At 38.2% G+C, this 17,127-nt stretch overlaps 1 pseudogene; it reads left to right on the forward strand.

Moving 5' to 3' along the window:
- The window catches only part of LOC149227445 (large ribosomal subunit protein eL8y-like), a 32,966-nt pseudogene extending 18,185 nt beyond the window's left edge, over positions 1-14,781 (forward strand).
- The last annotated feature ends 2,346 nt before the right edge of the window (positions 14,782-17,127 follow it).

The following is a 17,127-nucleotide window of genomic DNA, read 5'->3' on the forward strand; positions in this document are numbered from 1 at the left end:
TAGCCTAGATATGATACTAGTTTCAACTTCAAAAAAAAATTGATGAAAGCAACCTTTAGCGAAGAAATTGTTTTATATCAGCACAATGAAAGGTATCAATAACAAAATAAAGATTCTATGTAAAACTGTTGTTTTCAAACTCTATTATTGTCGTCCAGAGCTTTCTTAAGGATAACAATGATTTCCTCCCTGTTAAAGAAAATCGCAGCATTCAGAGGGACAATCCAAGAAACACTATATCTCAAAGAATAAGAGGTCTCATCACGAGCCGGCTTATCATGATCACAGATATTATAACTTTGCTGACTTTGCCAAACACTGTCCATCAAAACAGGGCAATGACTCAATATTGTTGAAATCAAAAGACAAGGGGTCTCATCACGAGCCAGCTTGTTCAGCAAAAGTGTAAATCAAGTGAATGACTGTGTCACAATTTGGCTACCAAACCAAGACATTGTTCTTTAAGAATAAAAAAAGAAAAAGTGTCAATGTGGATTTTTCTTTGAAGGTTGTACATAACCTTAAGCAGGATAAAGGATCATTGCTGGGTAACAGGTAACCCTGTCGAGGCTATGGACGCCTGCTGGCAGCAGAGGCTCTACCTACGACAAACGAGCATATTTTAAAGCTAGCACACAGAGAAGACTTTATTTTATCTTTAAAAGACCAAGTAATGGCTGATATAAATACAAGGACAAGCCTGAGAAAGCAAACAATTAGAATAGAAAGAGGTTGAAACAAAATATCATTGATAGAATAAGGCATAATGTACTCTATCTGTCCATAACAAAGTTTAGATTTATGAAAAAATTTCTGTTTTGGAACTTTAAAAAATTCAATAGAAAATCAGAGATAACTGGTTCTTCCAAGTGAATCGCCATTGTTGTGGCCACCAACAACCCCCCTCCTTCTTTAGTATTAGCAATAACACTAAACAAGTGGGGACCCTTAGTAAAAAATTCAAAAAAAATTATAATTTTTTTTTGTATTATACTCCTTAAAAATACATCGCACGAAGAAGAGTAAAACATTTCTTTATGAGCACAATAAAAAACTGCGAAGAAGCGACACGAAATTCATCGCATCGCATACATTAAGAAGCACCCATAAATGAAGATCTTAAGAAATCTCCGATGGCCGATATGCGACATCGCATATCGCAACATCGCATAAACAACACACAATAACTTAACAAATTGCAACGATCTGTGATCTTGCGATAAACGCGATGCTGCGATCTTGCGATAAACGCGATGCTGCGATCTTGCGATAAACGCGATGCTGCGATTCTGTGATAAACTGATCAGGAAACTCTGCGATGACACATCTTGATAATGCGATCCGCGATGCTGCGATGCGAGTCGCAGAAATCACCCATCGCAAATTTTCCTCAGCTCAGCATTCAAGAAAAGTTGTCCCTAAACCAAAAATTGGGCGCGCGCCTTAAAGGAAATTAATGAATGTACGCCAAAGTATTCATGAAGGACAGTTTTGTGTTTTTCGAAGAGTCAGTTCACTATGGGTGTCATGATTTTATACATTCGTAGAGCTTAGAGATTTCGTGTCAAAATTTATTATCATTACTCTTTTCCTTTGCGTGAACTGCAGGAATGAAAAATAGGAAACAACATGAAGCAATGTGCAAGAAACATCTAAGGAAAAAGGGAAAGCGTCAATGCTCGGAGAACAGAGAAGAGATGTCCTCATAAACAGATACCGCATGCAACAGAAACACAGATTTCAGAGTATTACTGAACAGATGCTGATATCAATAGCTGATTCGACACTCAAGGTCAAAAGCTCACAAAAGCAGCATGTTTACAAAATTCTGAAGCTTATGCCCGGTAAAGGAAAAAGCGCTAAAGACGGAAAACGCACCAGAAAGGCCCGGATCAAAGAACGGAGGAAGTTTTCGATGCGTGATTAGCGCCTAGCGCTAATCGCGCATCGCTAAGAAAATTGTTCAGAAAGCAAAGTCCGTAATTTGCTTAGTCATCCACGAGTCCGGAAACCGAGATAGCAAAAGAAGAAGCAATTTGAGAGAAATTTGGGTTGTTACCAAGTATATACGCAGTAAATTCGCCCAGCCAGAGGATGATTCCCAAAAATATCTTCTAGTTTACTAAAAAGTGGTGCCCGCGCTTGCCATTTCTATTTGCATAGCACAAGCAAAAGCAGAAAACAAACAGCCAACTCTTCCCAGGCAAATGTTGCATGCTCGCAACATTAAGGAGCAAATGCAGAAATAGTTAGGAATTAGATTCAATTTTTAGAAATAAGTTTGCTTAGATAAAGGGCGGTCATTTAAACCGTATCCTAAATTTATGTAATTAAGTTATTTAGTTAGCAGTATTTAAACCCTTCTCATGCATTTAGAGAAGGGTCCAGAAATTTGTCAAAAACTTGTCCTCAAAACATGCACTTTTTCACCCTCAGAGGAGGTTTTGATGAATGAATGGATCAAGGTTTATTAATGTTTACATTTGATATCTGCTACTGATGTTGCACTTCTGTACTCTTGGTAGATATTAGAACAAGGAGAGATAAATCTTTGTTGCTTGAAGCTTATGAGTAGGACTAGTCATAAATGGTACTTTTATCTCTTGGCCATTTATGCTTATATTCTTAAAGTGATATACAGTTTTTAGTTATTTATATGTTATTGCATTAATGTTTGAGTTACCATTTGGCACTTTTGTACGGTGGAGCCATTTATTATTGTTTGATATATGAATAACTTATTATGCGATATGCTGTTCACAACTGTTTTGCCTAACTTTTTATGCAAAGTGGTTCATCTTAATTGATTTCCATTCTTATGATAGTTGAATGATCTTTATTACCAGTTATTGTTTGAAATCTCTTTAGATCGCATAATAGAAGAAATACATCCCGGGTTAGCATAGATTAGATGTGTTGTTTTCATTAGATTACAATAGCATAAAATTAGATTAAAGTAGCTTAGATTAGAACTCTTAGATCAGCATCATCCAACTCTGCACACACACACACCCTTAGATTGGGAAACTGGTCCCATTATCCCCAGTCGGACCCGCTATACCAAACGGATAAGGAGCTGCCAACCAAGGTCCGGACCGGGCGGGTATCCCCCTTGTTGTCGACCCGATTTTCGGGGCTTCAACAGGTAACAACTTTCTTTTTCCCTCAAAGATTTCGCATTTATGACATGAGATAGCAAATATCTTTATATCCACAAATAGAGAGGGCCAATAGAAACCAACCCTTAAAATTTTATTAGCAGTGGACTTCCAATATAGATGTCCTCCACAGTCCCCTGCATGGAATTCTTTCATGACATTGTTAGTTTCATTCATGGTTAAACAATTACGCAATATATCTTCATGACTTTTCCAAAATAATGCACCATCTATGACACAAAACTTTGAAGCCTTCATTTTTCAAAATCTTTTCTTGGTTCTGGACAATCATGGGGGAGAAAACAATTTTAACAATACAAAGCATATATCAGCATACCATGGGGATTGCAAAAAGGTTTCACTAATCTGTGGAGTCGCCAACTCCTGTTCATTGTCTAGTTGGTTGATGTCTAAGGCTTGAAAGTTTGTTTCGGACATCAGTTTGGCTAAACCTTGTCCCTTTATGAGCTTGGTTGGTTTAATTTCTATGTCATACTCAAGGATGTTAGCAATCCACTTGCCTCTTTTGCCTTCTAGCCCCTCTTGGGTTAATATGTCTTTTACAACAGCATTTGGGACATAGGCAATCACATGTGAATACAAAATGTAAACTCGGAAATCTTTGATTGCTTTAACAAGGGCATAGGCCTGCTTCTCCATGATTTGGTATTTCAAAGGGGCATCTCTTAAGGCTCGGCTGAAAAATGCAATTGGCTTTTCAGCTCCCTGATCATCCTTTTGCAAAAGGATAGCAGCTATGGTGTGCTCAGATGCAAATGAAAATATGATGAAATCTTTGTCAAATTGCGGACTGGTGAGGACAGGGGCTTGGGTTAAGGTAGTTTTGATACTCTCAAAGGCTTGCTTGGTCTCAAGAGACCATTTTACCTTAGCATTCTTTTTTAACATGCTGCTTAATAGTCTTATTAGCTCGGCTAGGTTTGGAATAAATCTTCTTAAGAAGTTGATTTTTCCAAGGAATGCTTGCAATTATTTTATGCTTCTTGGATATGGGATTTGGAGGATGGCTTGGATCCTTTCCGGATCTATTCTAATACCGTCTTTTGAGATGATATGGCCAAGGAGTTTGCCTTCTTCAAGGCCAAAGAGGGATTTCTTGGGGTTCAAGGAAATGCCATATTTCCTACATGTCATGAATATTTGCCTCAAATGTTTTAGGTGCTCTTGATCAGATTTGGAGAAAGGGGTTAAGTCATCAAGGTAGACAACTAGGAAATCATGTATTTCCTTGGCAAATGCAATATCCATTGCCCTTTGAAAGGTAGCACCAGCGTTTTTAAGTCCGAAAGGCATCTTCACATACTTAAATGTTCCCCACAGTGTGGTAAAGGCTGTCTTGTCTTGGTCATCCGGGTGAACCAGTATTTGATTAAAACCTGAAAAGCCATCTAGCAAAGAGATTCTAGATGACCCCACTACTCTTTGTAGGATGTGGTCCATTTTTGGCAAGGGGTAGTGGTCTTTTAGGGAGACTTGGTTTAAATTTCTTAGGTCTACACATAGCCTAATCTCACCTGTCTTTTTTCTTGTGGGAACAAGATTGGATACCCATTTAGAGAACCTGATGGGTGCTATGATACCTGCTTCAAACATCCTTTTCACTTCCTTTTCAATTAAGGGAAGGAGTACGGGATTGATTCTTCTAATTTTCTGTTTGAAGGGCTTTTGGTTTGGTTTTAAGGGAATCGTGTGTTGGATCACTGAGGTGTCATAGGACTTCAAGTCCTCATAACTCCAAGCAAATACATCTTGGAATTCTTTGAACAAATCAACGTATTTGGGTTTTTGGTCGGGTGGTAAAGTTTGAGATATTTTGATCATTTTGGGCTTGTCGGCTATCCCAATGTTGTGTTCTTCTATAGCAGTGTTTAGGGGCTATAATTTTGGCTTTTTGGGAACATCATTTGCATCAAACATGTCTTCTAATGGAGTGAGGCCAGCAGGGAGAAAGTTATTTTTCAGGTCAATGATCTCGGCCTTTGTTTCTACTATATCCTCCAAATGCATCTGTTTCAGCTCTTCTATGTTTGCATTGTCAAAAATAGTTGGGTTTAAGATTTGCTTGGCTGTTACAGTGGTTACAGCCTGCTGATCTTCATTTTTTTGATGTTGTTCATCCGTCATAGCATCCATGTCAATGTTAATAGTTGAAAACTCATGCTCAAGAGTGAGGAAGTTGTTAATCTGGTCATCACTTTCAAACACTTGCCAATCTTTAACATTATTTGGGATAGCAGGCCTATGTTTTATCTCAGCAGTAAAATGGTGATTTGGCTCAAAGGGAAGCTTGCATGTACTAGCAAAAGTGGCTAGGCTGTGTGCATGAATGTTATGATCTCTTCAAATCTTGGCAAGCTTGGATTCAATGAAGGCATTGAGTATATTAGTAGCAATAGTCCTATAGGCCCTCATTCTATTGTCATTGGTGACAAAGTTGCCTTTCATTTGTTGTATGATTAAATCAGAGTCACCTAGAATAGACACTTTTGCAGCTCCTAGAGCTTTGAGCAGTTTAAGGCCTAAAAGGAGAGCCTCATACTCTGCCATGTTGTTGGTGCATTTGAAATTTAGTCTGTAGGCCTGACCTTCTGCATGATTGTTATGTTTATAGTGAATCCAAACACCTTCCCCTGCTCCTAACTTGTTAACAGAGCCATCAAACTCTAAATACCATGTGATTTCTTGCTTGTGGTTAGTATCAAGAGTTTCAGTCATTTTAGGATTGGGCAGATTCGAAATTTCTGTTTGGGGAGGTTTTTCTTGTATGGTAGTTGCCTTGATTTTTTTGACAGTTTCATCAGTATGGGCAACCAATTCTTCATCGGTGTGTGTGTGTTCAGTTCTAAAGCCAAGGGCTTGTCATCAGTGAGAGTATCTGTTTCATCATTAAATAGAATAAAAGAATCCATATCAGAATGGATTGAGTGTATAGGAAAATTTTGGGGCTTATCCTCACTAGTTACCACATACTTCATCAGTGTTTCTCTATATAGTCTCTTTGGTTGCCCAAAGACAGATATAGTGGCATAAGAGAGGTCTAATTGGAGGGATCCTTGGATTTTTTCTCCCCAAGATCTTGATAATAGCATGCCATACTTTGGTGGAATGTCAACAACCACCACATCCATGAGGATAGTCTTGTTGGGATATTGGACTAAGGAGACACACAAGTCTTTGATAAGGCCTAAACACTTGACTTGACTTGAGTCAAAGGAGAATAGATCTTTGTAGGGTCTTGTGACATCAAGGTTGAGTTTTTCCATTACAGCTTTGGGCATAAGGTTGTGTGAGGCACCTGAGTCAAACATAGCATTGTGCAAGACTTTGTCATGTATGTGTAAACTGACATAAAAAATAGAACAGATCCATATGTTGATTTTCCATTAACTTCAAGACCGAACAACAGTTCGAGCTGATCATCAAGAACATTCACATCATCCTTAACCTCTGGCATTTGAAGTGATCTTTGAATTTGTTGCCTATATACTTCATGTTTGGCAAGTTCAGATAAGGGGATGGAAATCTTGAGTTTACCTATTTCTGCCTCTAAGTCAAATGATTTTTCAGATTGGGTTTTAGTATTTTGGGAGGTAGGCTTCCCTTTTTCTATTGGAGTATCAACAGTTTGGTCTTGTTTGTCAGCGTTAAGGGAAGTAATTGCTTGCGTTTTTGAGTTTTAGGAGGGCTTTTTGGAACGTTGTTCAAATTCTCTTTCGAGGAAGAAGGTGGCAGAGGTTGATCATTAGAATATTTCTTTTCTGTTATGTCCTCTATGGTGACATCCTTTGGATTAGGGACTGCTTTACCAGTAGTTTCCATGAGGGCAACCTTTTCTTTAATCTTCTTCGGCTGCTTGGTATCATTTGCCTTAACCTTTTCAGGCACATCTATGGTTCTTGTCCTCAGCTTATTTTTTTTGTGGACCTCATAAACAACAGTATCATAGCCTTGTTTAAAATCAATAGATTCACCAGACTTAGTCTAAAATTGACTAAGGTCATGTTCATCTTGGTCTGGTTGAGTTAGGAAAATTTGTTGCTCAGCCTTCAAATCCACCAAGTTCATGTCAGTATCTTCCGTCTGTTCACTAGATGTAGATGCTTCAGCATAATTTTCGAGAAAAGGAGGCCTTACATCATGGTCTGGGCTAGACCTACCAGCATTTGTATTCTGAGTTTTTCGGAAATTTGGGTTCCTTATGGTATTGGGTTATTGTCCTTCCCATGATGATTTCCTCTCAACACTCTCTACTCTGTCTCCCAGCCTGTGCATGTCAGTGATAATAGCATCCAACTTTTGGTCTAAGGCTGAGGGTTCCTCTTTAAAGGTGGTTCTTCTCTTAGTTCTAGCTCTGTTTCAGATTGGCCTCTACGCTAACAACAACATTTTTCATGTCTGCAAGTGTTTGAGGGGCTCTTTCCCTTAACTGATAGGCCATGTCAGTGTCAAAACCATCAGGGAATTTATACAAAGCAATATCAGGTGGAGGTCTTAAGTTCTGTGGTATTGCATTATAAATATTATTAAATCTTGCACAATAGTCCAAGACAGATTCTTGGGGGCCCCTTTTGATGGTGTCATATTCAGATAATATGTGCAAGGGGCCTTTCTTTTTCTCCCATCTGTTGATAAATGACTGGTATAAGGCTTCTGGGTCTGCTATGGAATTGGCTATGAGTGCTCTAAACCAAGTTCTAACATCACCTGTCAAACTTTGGACGAAAATCTTCATTCTGACGCTATCGTCATCTATCTCGTAGTTCTCAAAATAGTCTTGCATATTATTTGTATGTTGAAGGGCTGTGCAAGAACCAGTTCCATCAAAGTACATGATTTTAGTTTGATAATCCTGAGGCATAGCCCCTGGATTAGCAAGTAATTGCAAGGGTGCATATCTATTAGCCATGTTTACGTGGAAAGTGGAACAATAGGAACAGCTGGAACAGCTGTAACAATAGCGGTCAGGGGAGGATGTACAGTAAATGGAGATGTGGAAGGAGTGCTTTGAGTGGTGGATGATGAACAAGGGGAAGTGGGGGTTGAACGAAATAAAACCTTGATAGGGGTTGGAACACAGCTTGGCTGAATTGTTTCAGGGCTAAAGTCAACAAAATCTTCTCTTTGCTCTAGCTTCCTGAGGTTCCTTGGGATTAAATTGGGATTTTAAAAAATAGTTGGGGGGTTTGGGTATGGATTTGACCTTGTACACCATGAATTCATTTTGGGAGCCAGATTCTGAACTTGTTTTGGTATTTTTTGTGAATGCTTTTTTAGAATTAGCAAGGAACTGATCAAATTTTGGAGTAGCTATCTATAACTTAAAACTAGCACGAAGTTTGACTGAAGCAGCATTTGCTTACTCCTGTAAATGCAAAGCAAGAACAGTTTCAAAGGCTTCCTAGCTGACATTCAGGCTTCATCTGTAGTTTTAAGGAATATGCAGCAATTGGAAAATTCATTGTTTTTCCCCAGTGGAGCTTTCCAACTTGATTTGTGAGATTTAACTGAGGATGGCCCCAGTGGAGTCGCCATTATGTTATCACTTAAGTTGTCCCTTAGCTCCTTCAGGGATACGGCCGAGGTAACCACAAACCAATATTTGGACTGCAGGTGCTAGCCCACCAGCAGTCAGAGAGGGATCTGTCTTTAGGATTTAGCTTTGTTGATGATGATTTTAGGCTAGTTATTGAGTACACGGGGTTTTTTTTTAGTTTTGGTGGGATGGATGATGCTTTCAAGTAAAGAGGCAAGGATAGCATGAAATTTTTAGAACCATTGGGCGTGGAGTCAAGGAGTACAACTGCTACCGCGTTTTCTTGGTCACAAGAGGGAATATAGAGCAAGCTAGCTGCACATGAAACAGTCTTTCAAGCTAAAGGATGGAGTGAAGGCTAGGAATGAGAGGCAGTTAAGAATCTCTCGTTCAGCTTAGCAGAGGGAAGGTGAATGAGCTCTATCTAGGAGCAGTGAAGAATCCCTAGATAACTGTCAAACATGAATGAATTAGGGGAAATTTGAGCCACAGGGAATTCATATTCATTTCTAATTCAAATGAAAACATATAGAAACAGCAGAAATTGAGCATAGAGGGCAATTAAACCAATTCTAAATTATTCATTCTTTCTGCTATTTTTGATGGTACATCAATGGAAAACAAAGGTAAGAAACACTTATTGAGTCATGTTGCAGCACAATAATTCCACATTCAATTATTCAAAACATTCATACATAGCACACAGTCATTCCTCCAAGCTTTTCAGCAATCTTTGATTAAGTAAAACATCAGGTATACAGAGCGAGTCTCTCTTGGAGCTATACAACCAACCAACCCTTTAAATAGTGAATTAGGGTGGTTTTTATAAGTAAAATATCTATAAAGATCACATCTCAGACATATCTACTGTAATAAGTGTCTTTAACCTAACACATGTCTGAAATAAATGTGGGAAAATATCCTGGAGCTGCGCTGGGTGCAGCTGTACCAAAAGGAGTTTAATGTGTGTCTTTATGCCTCTGTGCTGATCACTTAGCCATAATTGTGCTTTGGGTTTCGATCCATGCTCTTGAGTGGTTCTGAGGAGCATTAACTGTGATGGGAGAGCCTTGATTGGCCTTTACTGCTTTCTTTGACTTTGTTGGAGGTCATTCAATGTCCACCTGCATTCGGAATAAAGGTTTTCATTTAAAACTTTCGACTAATACTCTTTGCCGCTTCCTTGATATGCTTTGGCACTAAATGTGCGCCTTTCTTACTTCTGATACTCTTTAAATTGTTGCATCGACCTTTCATGGCTACTGTTCGACCCTCTGTTTTCTTTTTAAAACTGTGTTTTCCCCTTTCTGAATGCTGCGTGAAGAAATTCATGTCATTCTGCGCCTTTCGAGCCTGCTGGGGGCCGAGCCATGAAAGGTATTTCCATTTTGGCCTATTTCCCGTAGCGATCCATGATTAGTGCTAGGCACTAATCGCGCATAAAAAACTGCCTCATATTTTGATTTCGGGCTTCCTAGGTTGCGATTTGCGCCTCTCGTGCTTTTTGGTGGTGACATCAGCATGACGTCATGGGGTGGGACCCAGTATGACGGGTGATGTGGTAGTACGGTGGAGGAGGTTACGTGGCGGTGACATGGCAAGGACACGGCGGTAGGAGGCCGACTCAGGATGATGACATCAACATGACATGGCGCTGACGCAGGAGGAGGAAAGGCGGTATCCGGTTTCGGGCGCACCGCTTTTTTGCGCAGGCGGTATCAAAGGAGGGGGCTCCGCCAGAGCTGAGAAGGTGACGCGTGGCGGGAGTATGACCGGAAAACTACCCATCTCTCGAGCGTTAACCCTCGGCACGTCGGGTCACAGAAAGTCCCGCCCACCGTAGATCTTGGGCGCGCCAGATCTGACGGTCGGCGGCACGAGTAAGGCAGCGGACAGTTATGGACAGGGCCCGCACAAAATTTTTGTGTGTTTTCATATGGCGGGGGGGGACTTTAATAATGTGGTTTTTTATGGGTTAATGCGGCATGGATGTGATTCGAACCAACTTTATAACAAAATATGAACACGGATGGGTTAAATATAGGTCCCAGATGGACTTAATATTTCCCCAGACTTGATAAATGTGGCTAAAAAATGCCAAGGGGTGGGAATATGTACATAGGGGAATTATTAACATATTTTTAGTAGGGGAAGGGGAGATAGATAGGGAGATACATAGTAAAATTAGTAGTTAATATGACAAGTGATCAGAAAGCGCTAAGTATGTGAATATTAGGCTATTTATGGGGAAAAATGATTCATATAGGAAGTATGAACGTGCCTTGAGCAAAGCAGATCTTTACCAAGGCAAATGATATGGAAAATGATGAAAGTAAGAGGTATCAAGCAGATCTTGACCCCTTCAGGGAAGTTAGTGAGTGATTTGGGAAATGAGAAGAAGGGGGAGTTAGACATGCCTCACTTGAGCTCCTCCGAATGGAAAACTGCATCATAACTGTGATCTGTGAAGATATAACACCTGAAAACACGAAATGGATTACAAAGCATGATTCTGCAACCACAAAACTACTTACCCAGCCTACTTACCTAGCATTTTTTATTCTAATTGCATAGGTGCACTTGGACTTGCAGACCCAGATTATCATTTTCTCTTCTTGTTGTCCCTCTATCTAAGTCTACACTTATTTCTTCCAAGGGCCCAGATTAAGCAGTTGGGCTCCTTTGTTTCTCTACCTATCTATAAATCTGCCAAGATTGAACTGTTTGGACAGATAATGACTCTCGATATTCTAAAGCAAGAAATTGAAACCTAGGGAAGCCAAGATTAGGCTGTTTGCACTTCCCTTAACAGAAACTTCTTCAAAAATGGATAACTCATCAAAATTGGGATACAGTAGTGGCATTTAGACTGGCACACTTTCATGGCCTCTTCTTTGACCTCTTTTCAGGAAATATGGAGCATTGCAGCATGCAAAGTATGACATATTTGGCATGTAAAAATGTCAATCATGAAAGATGAACACCTGTTGCAACAGGAGGCTAATAGGAAGATCCATCAAATGGATGTGAAGACTACATTCCTCAATGGTAAGATTGAGGACGAGGCGTACATAGAGTAGCTAGAAGGTTTTGAGACCTTCGATTGTGAGTCACATGTGTGTCGACTCAAGAGAGATTTGTATGAGCTGAAGTAAGCACCTCGTGCTTGGTACACCAGAATCGACAACTATTTCACCGGGTTGGGCTTCATAAGGAGTGAAGCATATGAACCTATACCACATCATGGTAGAAGGTAAACCATTGATCATTGTTCTTTATGTTGATGATCTCATATTGGCAGGTGATGATCAATTGATCAAGTCTTGCAAGGAGGACCTTGCAATATAGTTTGAGATGAAAGACATGGGTCTTATGCACTACTTTCTATGCATGGAAGTGTGGCATAAGGATGGGGAAGTGTTTGTGTCTCAAGGAAAGTATGCCAATGAGATACTCAGGAGATTCCACATGGAGAAGTGCAAGCCCATGCAGACTCCTCTAGTAGGTAACTAGAGGAAGGAGGATGCTACTTCAGGTGAGGTAGTAACTGCTACTATTTATCAGCAACTTTTGGGTTCATTGATGTATTTAGTAAACACACGACCAGATTTGTGCTTTGCGGTGAACCAACTGAGTCAAGATATGGTTCAGTCTACTAAGTTGTTTTTGAAGGCAGGGAGCATGTGCTGAGATACCTCAAAGGCACATCTCAGTATGGATTATGGTACAAATTGATAAAGGGAGTGAAGCTTCAGGGCTTCACAAATGTAGATTGGGCAAGGAGTCCATCAGAACGGAAGAGCACTTCAGGAGAAATTTTCAACCTTGGTTCAACTTCAGTTTCTTGGTATAGCAGGAAACAGAGGTCAGTTGCACTTAGCTCAGTAGAGGCTGAATACATGGCTACCAATCAAGCAGCATGTGAGGCCATTTGGATGTGGAAAATTCTAGTTGGATTGTTTAATCAGAGGATGGATCCAATTGTGATCTATTGCGATAATCATAGTTGTATCAAACTCTCTGAGAATCCAGTATTTCATGACAGGTCCAATCACATCGATATCCGGTATCATCATCTTCGAGACTATGTGGTCAAGAGGATCATGTTGTTGCTATATGTTTCGATCGAGGAGTAGGATGCAGATACTTTGACTAAGGCATTGTCAAAATGCAAATTCGAGTTCCATAGATACAAGATTAGGGTGACAAATAATCCCTTTCTTTTTGAGAGGCAATGTTGGAAATAGAAAAAAGAAATGTTAAATATAGAAATGCTATAAATAGCATTTCGGGATACATTCCAATTTTATTTAGTCCCTGAACTAAACTTGAGAATTAAAATTCAAATTTGATCTTAGCAACTGTTTGAAAAATAATTAATTAATTCATCTTGAGTTAATTAGTTGGAGAAAATCAAACATGAAATCTATGTGAAGACATGCAACAATTATCTCTTTGATTGAGGAAGTTATCCCTTAATTAAGGAGATCAGGATGAATTGTACTTTGAGTTGTAATTAGTTAGCTCAGTTAACTGAGTTAAGTCCAGATAGATTAGTTCCAACTTTTTTTGGATCTAATTGCGAGTTCAGTTAGTTAATGCATGCATGCATGTAATTAGTGTACTTCAGATAACTGAATATTCTCTCATAAATAACTCATGCATGTCAGTTCAGTCAGAGACCCAGTTGAGATCAGAGGATGGGACAGTGTACTATCAGTTGCAGGAATATTCCCTTGAGGATATCTCTTGCATGTAGAAGGAATTCATTCCTTGAGGATTGCGCAGTTATTTCTGAGTTTGGTGAGTTGTGTGAGAGGTGAATTCACACAGGTGGCAGCTAGAGGACCTAGGAGAAACTGTGCAAGGAAATGGGAGGCTTGGAGGACTGAAGGAAGGCATATGCTGTGTCTATTCTGTCTATGAGCAGCATTAAGGGATTGTAGTAAGAGCTGGATAGCGTGTGAAACAAAGCTTTGTGTAATACAAAGATATTTCCATTTGTATGATATTACACATAGCAGGGTTTTTAGCTGAGGCTTTTCCCAAAGTATTCTTCTTTGTTCATGTGTCATTGATTTCTCATTCTCTATTATATGAGTTCTATGTGATCTTTCTCAAAATCGGTTAAGCTTCCGCAAGTTTGTTTGTAGAAGTAGATCAAGTATTTTGCTTTAGTATAGTGCTTTATAAGGTGATCAAAAGTGAGAAATTCTACATGTTGAAGTGAAGAAACCTATTGTTATGAAATATGTAATTAATCAAGTAACCTACCTAATTGAGCAAGTATTGCAATTGTAATTGTAATTGTTTCTCCAATATGCATTTTAACAAAGCTCTTCGTTTTTGGGGTATTTTTATGTATTCCTCCAACAAATTATTTCTTCTTCTTAGTCATGATAAGGAATATTTGTATGCGTGTAGATTAAAGCTAAATTGGTAGTCATTGCACATGATATCGATCCAATTGAGTTGGTAGTATGGCTTCCTTCACTTTGTAGAAAAATAAACATCCCATATGCAATTACCAAGGGCAAACATCTCCTTGAGGGGTATGCATATTTATAACCTTTATTAATTGTTTTTGAGCATGACAGAGTTCACATTAGCTTAAATTGTAAGTAATATGTGATTAATTTTCATGGGAAACTAATATGCCTTCTGCACTATGCAATTTTTTATTGTAAGTAATATGTGATTCCTTTTCATGGAAAACTGATATGTAGAACTTCTGCACTAAGAATTTTTTTTTTTTGCAGATTGTGCACAAAAGAAACAACAACCTTGTGCTTGACTTATGTGAAGAATGAGGACAAGAAGGAATTTAGCAATATTGTTGAGGAAATAAAGGTGTGCATAAGTTATTAGAAGTCACTATGTTTTACTCATCAAGCAATGCCACATAAAATCAAAATTATAAATTAACTCTTCTTGCAGGCTAACTACAATGACAAGTTTTATGAGTATCGGTCACAATGGGGTGGTGGCATTATGGGAACCAATTCTCAGGCAAAAACAAAGGCCAAGGAAAAGCTTTTGGCCAAGGAAGTAGTAAAGAGGCTCGCTTAAGAATAAATCCTCGGAATATTTGTTCAATGTTGAAATTTTTATTCGATTGCCTTATGTATTTTGTTGCAATTTGATTTATAGGTATATTAACATAATAAAGTTTGTACTAAGGAATTCTCTAAAGTCAATTTTAGCTTAAGGCTTAGAAAACTTGTCCATTTTTCAACTGGATAAATTGTTTAGTAAATAATATATCATACACATTCATTGGCCTTATGCATTCTCTACAACCTTTTGTATGTTGTGATGATGATATCTTCATTTTGTCTTTTGTTATGTTATTGTTGTTGATATATATTGCTATATACTTTTAAGTTTGTATAGTGTTTAAATATGTATGTAGCTATCTATTTTTGGTTTTGTGTGCCTTATTTTGACGTGCTAAGAACTATATACTCAAATCTTGTAGCATGGGTTTATATGAACTTTCATATATTTTACTTTTTGTACTATGGTAAAAGTATCTAAATTGAATGACATTTTCCTTTCTAACAAAAGTATCCCCATTGAATGACATTTTCCTTTCTAACAAAATTATCTCCATTGGATGACATTTTCCTTTCTAATGTTTTAGAATTTCTTGTTCCTTGATTAGAAGATGGTTTACCCTAGCATGAAATTACTTGAAGGCTCTATGTTTGATTCCAAGACATTTTCTCTTTCTTGAGATGGTCTTATTTTTATTAAATTATATCTTTTTATTTTTGAAGGTGTTTTCTCTACATTTGGAATAATAATTAATCTAATAATGCTTGCAAGTCTTCTACACCTACTTCCAGTATGTTGAATGAGAATCTAGCCTGACATTGAGCTATACTTTGTTAATTTAGCTATCTTTCCACTCATTTCTACATTGTCAGATGTTGTTACTACAACAATCTTCTTCCAGTACTCTAGCCCTTCCTTCAACTTTTTAAAATCTCCTTCTAGGGCTAGTTTGGCTATTGGGACAACCTCTAGCCACTCAAAAGATTGATCTGTAATTTTCCTACTCTTCTCGAGATCTGAATTCACCACATTTAACTTTTGCAGGGCTTCCCTTTCCTTGATATTAGCATGATCCACCTGGGCAAGGACCTTTACTATTCTTTTACTTGCATGTTCTTCAACCTCCTGTGCTTTCTTGTATAACAAGTCATACTCTTCTTTTGTAATTGACACATAATTGTCATTTGATTTCTTAGATGAAGCTCATTTTCTTTGTCCGGAAGAGCATCTTTGACAATAGAAATTTACATATTAGCACTTTGTGCATCTTCTTTTGCTGCAACAATCTCAACTTCAGCTTCTTCAAGGGAATATAATAATTTAGTTGCATTTTCTTTGGTTATGTTAACCTCAACTTTGGTCCATCACATAACTTCAACTCAATATCCGTAACATTGGTCAATTATTTATTCAACAATTGAACCTCTTCATTAGCCTTACTTGCCATTGCAGATGCTTATTTGGCTTCAAATTCCCAGTTTTGCAACAATAGCATCACTTTCATTCTTAACCATTAAACATGATGCATATTCCGAATTGAGAGCCTCTTTCAAAATCCTTATTTGGCTACGGTGTCCTTAGGATCCATCACAATGGAGAGGTTTGTCTTGACCCATTGAAGCTCTTGAGTTGCATACTGCAAGCAAACCACATCAAAAGCATGTTGTCTCTACACAGTTTCAACTTCAAAGTGTCGACCTTGATCCCTATTCTGAGCAGCCTCAATGGTGTCCTGCTCAAGCTCATCAGTCGACAACTTCTCACTCTTAGTTTTCTCCAGTGCTTTCTTCTCAACCACAAGAGACTCACTCAATCTCACATTGGCTTCATTTAATGCCCTCTTATAAAGAAGTGTACACATTCTCTAATAACCAGAATACATAATGGCATTCAAACTACAACCAAAGATAAAAAATTTGCATTCAACGCAAAACCGAAAAGCAGAATTGCAACCAAAAATCAGGGAAAATGTTAGGGGCTAATATTAATAGGTGGGCTAATTTTCTATGTTTTTCCAAAAAGATTATTTGCTAATTTTCATTTTTCGTAAAAATTATTTGCCCAAATTTTATATCATAAAATTAATTTACCTTAAAAATCGGCAAAGTTTTTGAGAGACTATATAAAATCATTATAAATTTGAATATATTTACAAACATTGCTAAACATTTTATATTTTTCATGTTAGGGACTAGCAAGATTCACCAAGGTTTCTAAAGTTTAATATAAATTTCCATCCTTAAACTTTTCCTTGACAACAATACTACCGAGATGCAACAAATCGATCCAACAACGCTACCCAAATGAATAAATGAATACAAGAAAAATTAGCCAAATATGAAAAAGAGGATTTTGTTA

The sequence above is a fragment of the Pinus tabuliformis genome, chromosome J (assembly GCF_031772625.1).
Source record: "Pinus tabuliformis cultivar Carrire ecotype Pingquan chromosome J, CPIR1, whole genome shotgun sequence".
Lineage (NCBI taxonomy): Eukaryota > Viridiplantae > Streptophyta > Pinopsida > Pinales > Pinaceae > Pinus > Pinus tabuliformis.